Below are 13,111 nucleotides of genomic sequence, written 5' to 3'. Positions count from 1 at the left end.
TTTTGTCTACACGAGGTCAAGACCCACCTGGAGTAACCATTAGACAATTAATTTTATGACTCCTAAGCCAGCAAACAGCATTCCTCACCATATGGAGTATGGAGGAAACGTTTCTAACCCATCATGTTTAGTATAAAAGAAGGACACAGACTGATTGTAAAATGAGACAGTCCTCACATCTCGTGCATGTAATTGTTCTACCGGCCATAACATTTAATTAAACAAACTGTTTCTGTTTTGCCAAACGCCTCTTGTCTTCTGTTTTTTTAAGGTATTTCGAGTTTAAGCAACAATAGCATAATTGAAACTAAGATGACTACTCTCTCCAAACAATACGGAAAAGCAAGCTGGATGACACTAGAAATCCATCATTTAGAAGGCAAAGGAAAAAAGCAAACCACCATAAGGACAGTCTGAACTTGGAAAATCGACAAAAGGAACAGTTAGGAATCTTGTAAGGCTCCACTTCATCCTGTCTGATATGAGGCAAGAAGCCAAACCAAACATTACAAGCATTTGCAATGCAATAGGTCTCGCATTAGGAAAGTTTGAGCTATTGGTATTGTAAATTACTAACATTTTATTTATGTGTTGGTTTTGAAAATAGCGAAATTAATAGCTTTGTCATTCACAATGCCAATAGTTTTAACTTTCGCAAATGTGACACCTATAGCATTTGCAATGCAATATGTGTTGTATTTACGTGACTTAAATGTATTGATATTACAAATAACAATGTCTTCATTTTTTTAATAATTAATACTTAAATAAAAGTTATTGTGATTTATAATGGCAATAGCTTAAACTTTTGTAAATAACTTTTGTGAAGATTATGTTCAGTATATTTTATTGTGATGAAAATCCAAGAACAGAAGTGAAATATTAACATCTTTTTGTGACATTTGTAATAAAGCTTGAAACATTGAGAGAACATATTTGAACTAGTTGTTGTTGAATGGTTGCACAGATTGATGTTGTGGTGGCGACGAGTGATGCTGTGGCATTCAGTGATGCTGTGGTAGCGCATAGTGATGTTGTGGTGCCCCGGAGTGATTCTGTGGTGGTGCTGAGTGATTCTTTGGTGGTGTTGAGTGATTCTGTGGTGGTGCTGAGTGATTCGGTGGTGGTGCTGAGTAATTCTGTGGTGGTGCTGAGTGATTCTGTGGTGGTGCTGAGTGATTCTGTAGTGGTGCTGAGTGGTTCTGTGGTGGTGCTGAGTGGTTCTGTGGTGGTGCTGAGTGGTTCTGTGGTGGTGCTGAGTGATGCTGTGGTGATGCGATAGATAGAGTGAGGGCGATAGATAGAGTGAGGGCGATAGATAGAGGGAGGGCTATAGATAGATAGAGGGATGGCGATGGATAGATAGAGGGAGGGCGATGGATAGATATAGGGAGGGCGATGGATAGATAGAGGGAGGGCGATGGATAGATAGAGGGAGGGCGATGGATAGAGGGAGGGAGGGCGATGGATAGAGGGAGGGCGATGGATAGATAGAGGGAGGGCGATGGATAGATAGAGGGCGATAGTTAGAGTGAGGGCGTAGGGTACTGCCCCTAGAGTACCCTATTCCTGCTACAAGCAGCACACAGCATTGATGACACGTGAGCTGTCCTGCAAAAAGTGTACATTTGTGGTCCCTGAGGATCCGTTTTTGCCCCTTTGCTCTAAGACAGCAAAAGTGAGAAAGAATGAGAAATAAATAGAGATAGAGAATGTGAGAGAAAAATTAGAAGAGGAGAGAAAGAGACAGAGAGGGAAGGATGACAGAGTGCAGAAAAACATGTAAGAGAGAAATAAAGAAAATAAGGCAGAGAAAGATAGGATATGAAAATAGAAGAAATAAATGAGGATAAATAGATATAGAAAGGAGCAAAAGAAAGGCAGTGAAGGAAAAAGATACATTAGAAGATAATTAAAGGAAGAAAAAACGAAACAGTAAAATGAATGAATGAAAAGAGAAGAAAAAAGAATGACAGAGAACGGCATAAAGAGAAAAATAAGGAAATCAGAATTGAGAAAGAGGAAAGAATGCAAGAGAAAAAAGACAACAAGAAAAGGATGTGGTGTAAGGCAAGAAGAAAATGAGAGGTACAAAGGCAAAGAGAGAAGACGTTAAAATAAAATGGGAAAAAAAAAAGGATATACTATATTTTGTGAGTTATTAATGTCTGGAGTAGATGTTGTTTCTTGCAGTTATTGTAATGATTTAAATAACTCTGTTATATGTATGTGTTAAACAACATCCTATATAGAAGACACGGCCATGATCTAAATATCAAAATATGATGCAGATATTGAAAATACCACTAGTTACATTAATCACCGATACAAGAATATTGATACATTAAAAAAGCGTAATAGGTTATTGTTGTTGGATAGCTAGGAGTGTAATTAAAATAAGAATGAACCCGGGCTAAAAGCATAAAAAGTCAACATTTTGTAAATGTTAGTGTCTTTTACTCTGCATCATGTTTGAAACTGCAGAAAGTGAGAGGTGTCTGCCTTATAGTGTAGAGTCTGCAGCAATTATGACGGTTTTGTCATAAACAGCTTTGCATTTAAAATATACAAGTCCAGACCAGCAGTGCGCAACAACTTTTAACTCCTTACAGAGTCAATAGATTTTACGCTAACAATTTTTTTAAAAGGTCAAAAGAAAAGCCGAGCGCAAACATTTCCTGAGCCTATTATATATTGGGGTACTTTGCGCATCGGGGTTGAATGATAGGATAAAAATGCGTGAGCTAAGTAGTACTATGCACAAAGTGGAACGAAAGTGTCTATTGTCTATGTCCTTTTCCCATTCAACAGACACGTAATGGGTGTGAAAACTGTGGTGTGGTGAACGTAACCCCAATGATCGGATTGCGACACAAGTATACCTCATGTTACATGAAATGACAAGTTTCACATAAATACGTTCACCATTACATTTTCTTACACAGCCCAAAGAAATTAAATCTCAAATACTGATTATCCACGACAGATTAACAAAATACACATGTCAGGTAATACGTTCCTATTAATACACATTTGCGGGGGGGGGGTTTGTGTTGGGGTGCGCGGCCGCTGCCCTGTTCGGATTTCACGGTTTGCTGGCCTGGGGCAGAACGGCTGGTGAGGATGCTAAGGGCGGCAGGGTGCGTGCCGCAGTGAGTGCATGGGGATAGGGTTCGCGTGTCCGTAGGGTCGGGTTGTCTTTGGGAGGGGGAGGGGGGAGGAAGCAGCGGTGGAGTAGCGCGGTTAGGGGGCGCTCCTTGCTCCGGCAGGCTGCAGGCATTGTACGGGGGCCTCCGGTTGTTTCGGCGTGTCGGGGGTGTTGCAGGGGTGGCCTTGGGGGGTCCCGGCTTCCGCTTGCGGCTTGCGGGCTGAGCGGTTTTGAAAGGACGCTATTTTGTACCTTGTAACATAGATGATGCAGGCCCTTCTTCCACATTCTCAGCAGAAACGCCTCAAATAATTGTCCCGGCTTCCGCTTGTAGTTTGCGGGCTGCGCGGGGCCGCGCGCTCTCTGGCGGGGCTGTGCTGCTGTTGCGGTTGTCCTCGTGGTAGGCGCCCACGTGGGACGCGCTCGTGGTGCCTTGGCGGGGCTTGCTGGGCTTGCTTGTGTGCTTCCCAGAGAGACAGGAGATTAGGAACGCGCACGCGCGGCCGGCTGCGATCGCTTTCCTGAGCGTGCGCGTGCCAGTCTCCTGTCTCCTGGGAAGCAGACCCGGCAACTATAGTATCGCGCCTGCGCGATGCATATGGCTTTGCCATATGCATCGCAGGCGTGAGACCTAACTACCGCTGTCGGTCCCAGTCACTCACATTTAGCTGAGTGGAGTGCTGCCTAGCCAGCCGGGGCACCAGGGATGCCCGAACAGTACAGTAACGACACATGCCCAAACTAACTCTTTAAAGTTAAATATATTTACAATGCAGGAAGGTCAGATATCACAGACCTGTATGTGTGAGGCCCGCAGCGATAACCTGTTTCCAGCAAACTGGTCCGGTCGATGGCGCATTGTAATGGAGGTACGGGGGAGGGGGGCATAAGGATGAGAGGTAGTTGTGGCACAGGCTGCAAAACTAAACTTCAGAATCCTAAATGACGCCTTCCTCGCTCTGCTGGTGGGGTGCCATGCCCTCTAAGTCCTGTCTCCCTGGCAAAATATGGATAATGTTTCAGTCCTGAGACGCCATGAATTCACATGACGCCTGCGATGGTGATGCATGCCAGCTATAGTCGCTGAGCCCAGCATATTCACATTTATTAATTCTACACCAGGGCAGACCAGCAATGCACTGCATGGTGTAGAGCAGCCCTGTCACACGCACTGCAGCTACCAGAGTAGCGTGCTTCTGTGCTTTGCTCAATGAATTACTTTAGCGCGGTCAGCTTTTCCTGCTTGTCACCAACTTCACAAAGCCCTATAAATGTGTCAACTTTTTATTATAGGGGGGTGGGGATAGGTTGTGGGTTACAAAAACGCGTGTCTACAAAACTGAAGTACAAATGCCAGCAATCATTACTTACAGGCGCTGCATGGTCTCCATGTGTGCCTTTACTTCTGCATTGTGAACTGTATATATTAATGTTCACGTAAGTCCCAAGGTATAATAACTGTAAACTGACATCACATTCAGAAAGAACAATCCTTGAACCAAGTCAGGAGCTACAGAACCACAGCCTGAATGCTTTAGTATAATAGCTCACCCTTTGTATCATCAGTTGTTCACTGAAGGCGTGGGCACTCCTTCAGACAACACACTAGCAGAGGTCTTTACACTCACTGCGTGTTTTTCCCCATCATCACACACCTACAGCACTTGCTAGGCCAGGCCATTTGTACAACTCTAAATCAGCAGGAAAAGACTGTGTCCAAGACATTAATATTCATGCCTAAACATAAAAAGCACGTACATGTTTTAAATCAACGGTGGTAGAGAAGCTGCAGCAATACATTGAAAATTTCCTAATTTCAGAAAAACATGCACAGCTAGAAGTACCGCAGCTGCAGGGAAAGTGCACATCGAACCAGATGGATTGGGAAAAGAGGCATGTGACTCACTGGATCGCAGACTGGGGAGGGGTGTCTGCAGCTGCACAGTAAGAAGAAGGGAAAATAAACTAACATGCGGAGAATGACGGATGGGCTATGGGCAGTTCTCCAACATGGTACACAGGGAAAGGTCGTGCCGATGTGCCCTGGTGGTTGAAGTGAACAGGGCGTGACTCGCCAACCCATGCAGCTTTTTTCCATGGGTGTCTGTACCTGAGCAGTTGATTCCTTTGCCGCCCTGGCCTGCTATTTAGAGGCGAACCATGTGTCCACAACAACCGGTTCCCTCGGCGCTGAAGAGCGTGCTGCTAATGGAAGAAATGCGAAGAACCCCCAGGCGTGCTAGGCCTAGCCGCTACACTGCCTCTAGGTGCTAGGTGCAGCGCTTAAATGCCACTAACCCCGGGACTTCTAGCTGTTCCTCCCAGTCTGGATCGGAAGGTCGAGTACACACAGCAAGGGAAGAAAGGTCGACTGTGTGCCTGTAATATGCCATGCGCAGGTACGGGGTGGGAGTGATGTCGGCATGGCGTGTACAACTCTCATCAGCCCAGCCAACGCTGCTTCCTGGAATTGTGCACTCAAGGCCCTTGACGAGTCTGACACAGGCTTTCATTTCCAATCCTGTGAAAGGCTCCCAGGCCAAAAGTTGAGTTTCAGGCACTATACCTCACCCTGGCATTCCAGCCGTTTTAATCAAAGGTGTTGTGGCATTCGTTGTTAGACGCCAGGCTTATGGACATGCAGGACACGGCCAGCACCCAGGTGAGGCACAGCGGTGCCTCCGCCATGGCGGCCCGGAGGTTGGGGCGGGGCTGTGGGCCTGGGGTCTCAAGCTGAGCACAGAGCGCCACTGCCTGTCTCCTCCTGCACAGGGTGGCCCTCCAGTATGCCCGGCCCACCCAACGTCCTGTGTCCAGGTCTGCCCTCAGCACCCAGTGCCTCTCAAGGGCATGTTGCGTGCCGCAGCTGCAGATTTCCTGTCCCCGTCTGGGAGTCGAGGTTTGGGACGCAGAGTCCTGGCACCGCTTTGATACTGTCACAGTGAGCAAGTGCAAATGAGCAGAATTCCCAAACTCTTGTTTTTGCCGCCCTCTCCCTTCTGCCGCCCTAGGCGACCGCCTAGTCTGGCCTAATGGTGGAAACGGCCCGTGCTTTGAAGTGGTAAAATAAAACCAGCCTCACAGAACACCCACGCAGGTACCCATAATATAAGTGGCTTGCACAATATTAACCACACAGACCTGATCGGCGAGAACACGCACATGCGGAAGACAGGCACCACCCAAGTCTGTCTCCGAGATAAAATGAACTTATGTTCCGCTGAAATGCAAAAAGGAGGAATCCTCAAGGAGAAGTGGACGCACTATCTAGTGTAGCCCCAAAAGTGAGAAAAAGACCAGTGGGGTTACTACAATGGAGTATCAAAAGAAAGCGCATTATTTTCACATGCAAATAGATTTTTAATACGTTCAGAGCGCTTTACATAGCACCAATTACGTTACACAAGGACACATATTCATTTTGTGAGGCACGGGGATTTGCCCAGAATCACAGGAGATTTCCGCAATATTCCCGAGACTCGAACCGTGTTCCCCAGGTCCGAGGTCGAGCGCCCTAGCCGTTAGGCCAACTCCTCTCTTCTTACCACTGAATGCAAGAGCAGGTTAACTGAGTCATGCCTTTCGTTGCAGAAGCAGCATGTACTATCTATGTTTGGGTGATGCTACAATGACCCATGCTTATCACATGTGGTGTACTTGTAGGAATGTAAATGTATGAAAATGTATAGGCATTTATATAGCGCACTACTTAACCGTAGGGTCCCAAGGCGCTTCGACCGCTGCGAAACCCTTCCTGGCTTCCTTGAGGGATGGTCCCTTAATGGGTATCTCCAGGGTGAGACCAGGCATCCCCGGCGGTCTGGTGGGGCCGTTAGTGAAGATGAGGCAAGCTAATGCCCAGAGTTGCCGAGTGTGATCGCTGATCAGAGTGGGCACCGAGGCGAGAGAATTATCGAGTCCGCTGACCCTGGTCCAGAAACCTGCCGCGCCGGGAATCGAACCCTGGTCCCGGGCCGTCCTCTGCTCTCGGGTCTGCCGCCTCTAACCAGTGAGCCACACTACTTCTAGAAAATAAACTTAAGCACTTTCCCTCCCTCGATGCTTCGATGCACCAGAAATGCTTTAATATCAACGGGAGGCAGGCGAGCGTGGGTGAAATAAAAGAACCAGCGTTTGTCGGGCGATCCGCCCATCCTGCATAAAGAGAAGACTGCGACCTGTGTACTTTTGAGAAGAGGGAGGAACACTACAAGCTGCTCTACCAAGTCGCACAGATGAGAGAGTGCGTGCCCTGGGAGCAGGCGTGAGCACGAGCAGCGTTCTGAGTTGTGGGAGGCTGCTTTCCAGGAGGACAGACCTGGCGACTGCGAGCGCGTTCGCGTTGCCGGCGCAAATCGCCTCCTTCGGCAGAAATGCGTGCGGCCAGGTGCTGTCCTCCTCGGAAGCTGAGCTAATAACTATAGGTCTCTGGCGAGAGCGAGCTTCTCTCGCTTCTAGCCGAGACCTAAAAAACCACTCACATAGAAGAACTATACGACATCTGTGCTTCCTACTGCATCACAAAGCCAAAAACCTTTATAGATACATAAAGAATAAAGATACATTAAGAATAAAGATCTTTTAATATAAAGACTATCAGACCTGAAGAACTTGAAACACTTCATATCCAAACATCCCAAGTAACCAATCTAGGTGTGACAATAAAGGCAATTTTTCCCTGATACCACCAGTGTTCTAAATTATAAAGGCCTAATTTTCTGTAACAAGTTGCCTACATTGACTGTTCCCTTACTTAGACGTAAAGCAGAGCAAAACGTGGAAGTCAACATAAGATGAGTGCTCTCCAAATAGACTATGCTAATATAATATAATACAAGTCTTCCACCAAGTCATTTGTACGCTACAAAGAATCCAGAACAAATCTCTGAGTCTACTTCTTAGCCTCTGGTCATGCATTTTCACTTAGCTTTATTTCTACACTGACTTGCTGTGGGGAGCGGTTAATGAAGGAGTAAGAAGGGCTTAAGGGAGGCAGGGACAGGTTTAGGTCTCGGTAGACCAGGATTTATGTGCTAATTGAGGCCGAGTCTCTCACTGGTTGAATACTTTTGGCACCTTTGTCCAGCCACAATTCTTTCATTCAGACTTAATCACTTTTTTGGAGCTCGGATGCCCACGGTGGGTCAAGGCTGCAGGCTGTTTCAGAAGAAGGCGCCATGGCAGGATAACTTCTCCACAAGGTCCAGCGAAATCGGATTTGCTGCTACAGAAAAACTCTGAGTGGGAGAAACCTGAATCTTCCGCGCAGCGCAGCAGCAACACACAATGGTCAAATTCAGTTAGCAGGTTTGTTCGGGTCCTCTGGAGGCCTTTGTAGCCAAAATCTTATGAAATCCCAGGTTTTCTGGGGTGGTAGAAGTCATCAATACAGATCCAGCCAATGGGTGCAGACCTCCAGGAATTACCAGCAGGATCCAGTGCAGGTTCAGTTGGAACTGGTCAGGAAATCTTCTGGAAAGGTCTCTTGTCAGTTTTTATTTCCCTGTTGCTTGAACAGCAGGTCAGCCATATGAACCTTAGAGTCCACTTCATTGCCCCTAGCTCAACAGAGAGAGAGAGCAGATCCAGTCCTTCTGGGCTACTCTCACATCTCAGACAGCTGGGACAGTCCTCTTCCAATCTTCCTCAGGTCTGGAAGTGCTCCTCTGAGGAGGGTATTGAGAAAGCTACAGACTGGCACTAGGGGTGGGCGGTGGTGACTCCTGGCTTTTCCATAACCAATTGGGTGAAAGTTTCCTGGGGTTAACATACCCATTTTTGTAGCATTTGCTGTGTGCCGTTCTACAAACAAACCCCCAGTGCACCTCTGTGCCTAAATCTAAGATGTTTCTCCACTTGTGTAGAGCTTGTGTAACCACCCCAGAGATATTGGCGTCGAAATTAACAATGCCTCCTCTGTGGTCCCTTCAAGCTAGTTCTGGGGGCAGTCCCTTCACCACTGGGATTAGAGTCTGACTGATTAGGAGAACAAAGAAGGGGCCTGTGCATTGTTAAATTTGATATTGCATTCCAGTGTTTCTCTTTGGAACAGCCAAACTTGCCACATTGAAAATAGGTTTGATATGCTAGTGACTATAGTACATGTTAAACACTAAGGCCCTGATTATATATCTGGCAGTCAGAGGACCACCAGACTCATGGAGGCGTGGTAGTGTTGGAATGGGGGTCAAAAGCAGAAGTAGGCTAACAACCATGGCAGAGAGGACCGCTGGGCCCTGTGGTTCATGCCTGGAGTCATAATGTGCCCTCATGTATGCATGCAACACAGGTCCTGCATGGCATGGACTTTCAAGTCTGTGCTGAGCAGGAACTACCAATCAGGGCCAGAGGGTGTACCAGCTGATATTTTTAAAACTAATATTAACCTATGGGTACCTCTATAACACATTTCATAAGAACTACAGTGAGAGGCCTGATACCAGATTGATGGAGGACAGCTATTATTGTGCCTATTTACGAGAAAGGTGATAAATCTTCACCGTCATATTATAGACCAATCTCCTTGCTAGATTCCAGCATCAAGATTCTGGGACGAGTCCTCCTGTCCTGTCTGTATGTTTAGGCTGCTGAAAATATTATCTTCGCAAGGGTACAACAAGGCTTCAGATCAGTAATTGGTAATGTGGAACAGTACCTCAATCTCTACTTCATAGCGAATGCATTTGTCAACCTTGCCTTTATGGACCTATTGAGCGCATTTGATTTAGTAAATAGCTTGAAATTAACCATCTTAATGGAACAGATGGGGTGAAAAATAAGCTGTGCACCCTAATAAAACGCTTGCATAATGTTTCATCAGTCAAACCCTGCTGTGGCCCTTTCGGTGAATGCACATTTTGTTTTTTCTTAGAGTTGTGCATAGCATGAACTGGACCCAAAGATATCAGGTATCAGAGCGCTTTACATTCATTTTTTGGGGAGATTAAGGGGGCCAATTAAGAACTCACTAGGAAAGCCCTATGTACGATTCTGATCCAGAGGGCTTTCAGAGTGAACCGCGGTCCGGGAGTCGGAACGAGCGGGTACGATGAATCTGTATGCCTCCAGACTTGGTTTGCTCGGACTCCCATTGAACTCAATGGGAACCTGTATACAGGACGCGTACACAGGCTCTCATAGCAAAAAGGGGTGGGTGGGGAAAAGCATACACCCTGTGGTGGGCACCCCATGGTGTCCGCCACACTGTGCATGCTTGGATCGGGGGGGCCCATGGGAACACCCCCGTAACAGATTTGGAGCCCCGCGAAGTATGATTCCGACAGCCGTTTTGTCTCGCTGAGACCAAGTTGATGCGACTGTCTGAATTGTGCATCATACTCGCTCGGTCATAATCCGGCTCCATAGCCCGGCACAATACGGCTATGAACCCGTCATACGGACAGGATCGGGTTTGGAAACGATTCAGATGACAGGTATGTGATCTTCGCATAGTACTTGGTCATTCAGACCTGTGTACGTTTCGGCCACAAAAAATTGTTACGAAACAGATCTGGGAAAGCCAAATCCGATTCGGACGCCTTACTGACGACATTGCTATGGGGCCCTAAGTGATTTGCCCAGAATCACAGGATGCTGAGCATCGTTGCCGAGACTTGAACCCAGTTTCCCAGCTTTGAGGTTGACCACTTAAGCCGTAAGGCTACATCCTCTAACTTCCAAATTATACCACCTGTGGAATAAGAGGGGTGCATTTTAGCCCCCTTTTTATTTTTACTTTACATAAATGGTGTTAATAAATGTTTTTATCCAAGGTAAAGGGCACACCACAAATAGGAACCAAGAATATTCCCATTTTGTTGTACGCAGATGATGCGATGCTTATTGCCCTCACAGCAAATGGTCAACTGGTTGTACTGGATTCTTTCCTAACCTTCATGGAAGATTTACACTTGAGGGTGAACATAATCCACATTTGTAAAGCGCACATGAACATCTCAAAGTCATATATTATGGCATATAAGTGCCACCAAAAGCGTGCTAAAGACAAGCTCATCTGAGCCAGTCTGCTCCAGGACGGTGCCAAGGCCAGGGATGTTGGCAGTTGTAAGTTCAATTGCAACTCTGCTGAGGTAAGGCAATATCTGCATGCCCAAGTTACGGACCTTCAACCCAGGAACCATAAGGAGGCATGCTCAGCTAAACTTAATCTGGTTGATAGTAAATTAGGGCACTGTCAGAACTGTATGTTTTCCTTTTATTTGTATGTCCCACCTTATCTCAGTGAATTCCCTTAGTTCACCCTATCCGCTTGATGAGGAAAGATCTTTTAGTGATACCGCAGAAAACCAGATGCATAAAAGTCTGCTCCCTCATTGTAGTGCTAGAGGCACTCTTATTGTCTGACACCACGTGATGACCTTTGACTACCATTATTTTAATTGTCTTTGGTGTGTTATTTTATCCAAGCCTGAATGTGCGGCATCCTGAATAGGCCTTGTTTCTTTTAAAGACTTCTTTCTTGCTTTCTTGTAATTGTGCAGTCTTTGAGTGGGAGCTGTCACGGAATAGGACAGCCTTGCCAAGAACAGAACGTGTGGGATGTGCATTTGAAAGCATGAGAGAGAGAAAGGTGTGGAATGTACTTTTTGGTCTCGAAATGTAGTGTTATGAGCAGTGGTGCACAAATGTGCACTGCGTTGTACATTGAGAGATAAAGTATGTGATGCTATAAGCAGTGGTGCACAAATGTGCACTGTGTTGTATATTGAGAGATGTAGTATGTGATGCTATAAGCAGTGGTGCGCTAATGTGCACTGTGTTGTACATTGATAATTATTATTAATTTCTTACTATCGGTTTTGACATGGCCTCATGTCATCCTGAGTTATGACTCTGCCTGGCTTTAGCTTTTTTTGCGCGCACAGCCAGGCTTGCAAGTTGTTTGGGTTAATCACATTCAAGGATTGTTTTTGTGAGAGATTGTTTAATGTACCCTAAGAGGGATGTATGACGTTACAACGCATACTTTTACAACGCCTACCTTTACAACGCATGTTTTACACCGCAAAATCCATTACAACGCACACCATTACAACGCATACCATTACAACAAATACTTTGAAACTACCTTTACAACACATTCCACTACAACACATACTACATTTACAACGCATACCATTACAATGCATAACATTACATTGCATGTAAGGTAAGTATTGGATAGTGTAGGGGTAAGAATTACTATTCTATCTCCAGGGGGTGCAACAGTAGGGTAAGTGTTGGATAGTGTAGGGGTTAAAATTACTCTTCTAACTCCAGGGGGTGCACTAGTAGGGTAAGTGTTGAATAGTGTAGGGGTAAAAATTACTATTCTAACTCCAGGGGGTGCAACAGTAGGGTAAGCGTTGGATAGTGTATGGGTACTATGTGTTTTAATGCTATGCGTTGTAATGGTATGCGTTGTAATGACTGCGTTGTAATGGCATGCGTTGTAGTGATGTGCATTGTAGTGTCATGCGTTGTAATGGATGCGTTGTAAATGCATGCGTTGTAATGGATGTTGTGTTGTAAAAGTTTTGTTGTAATGGTAGTGCGTTGTAAAAGTTGCGTTGTAAAGGTTGTTTCCCACCCTAAGAGGGTTTTCATGAGCTTCGTCAAGATAAAGGCTGGAACATGCAAGAAGGTATAGGGACGTGGGAACTCCTCACTGCCTTGAAATGCTTGCTTGGAAGCTGGCCTGTTCCAGTAAGATTCTATTGGCGTGGGGAAGAAGACTCTCGAACCTTCTAATGTATGTTTTGAGACTATAAAGCTGAGGTTTGTTGACAGCTGAGTTGGGAGCTCACTTACAGAGTAGACATACTGCTGTAAGACAAATGGAACCTGATTCCCGGTCAAGAGTCCAAGCCAGCTGTGAACGTGTCCCCCCAGAGTGAATTGGCAAGGATGTTGAGTGAACAATCGGGTGAGGTGACTTGTTACTGTAGCGAAATGACCAGTGTT

At 45.9% G+C, this 13,111-nt stretch overlaps 1 protein-coding gene across 4 annotated transcripts in view; it reads right to left on the bottom strand.

Annotated features, from left to right (window-relative positions):
- LOC147692932 (inter-alpha-trypsin inhibitor heavy chain H4-like) overlaps positions 1-13,111 on the bottom strand; it is a 563,260-nt gene that overhangs the window by 527,856 nt on the left and 22,293 nt on the right. The window lies entirely within an intron of this gene.

Source organism: Lissotriton vulgaris, chromosome 9 (assembly GCF_964263255.1).
Source record: "Lissotriton vulgaris chromosome 9, aLisVul1.2, whole genome shotgun sequence".
Classification (NCBI taxonomy): Eukaryota; Metazoa; Chordata; class Amphibia; order Caudata; family Salamandridae; genus Lissotriton; species Lissotriton vulgaris.
The sequence above is the reverse complement of the archived record's forward strand: the minus strand, read 5'-3'. Positions and strand labels throughout refer to the sequence as shown.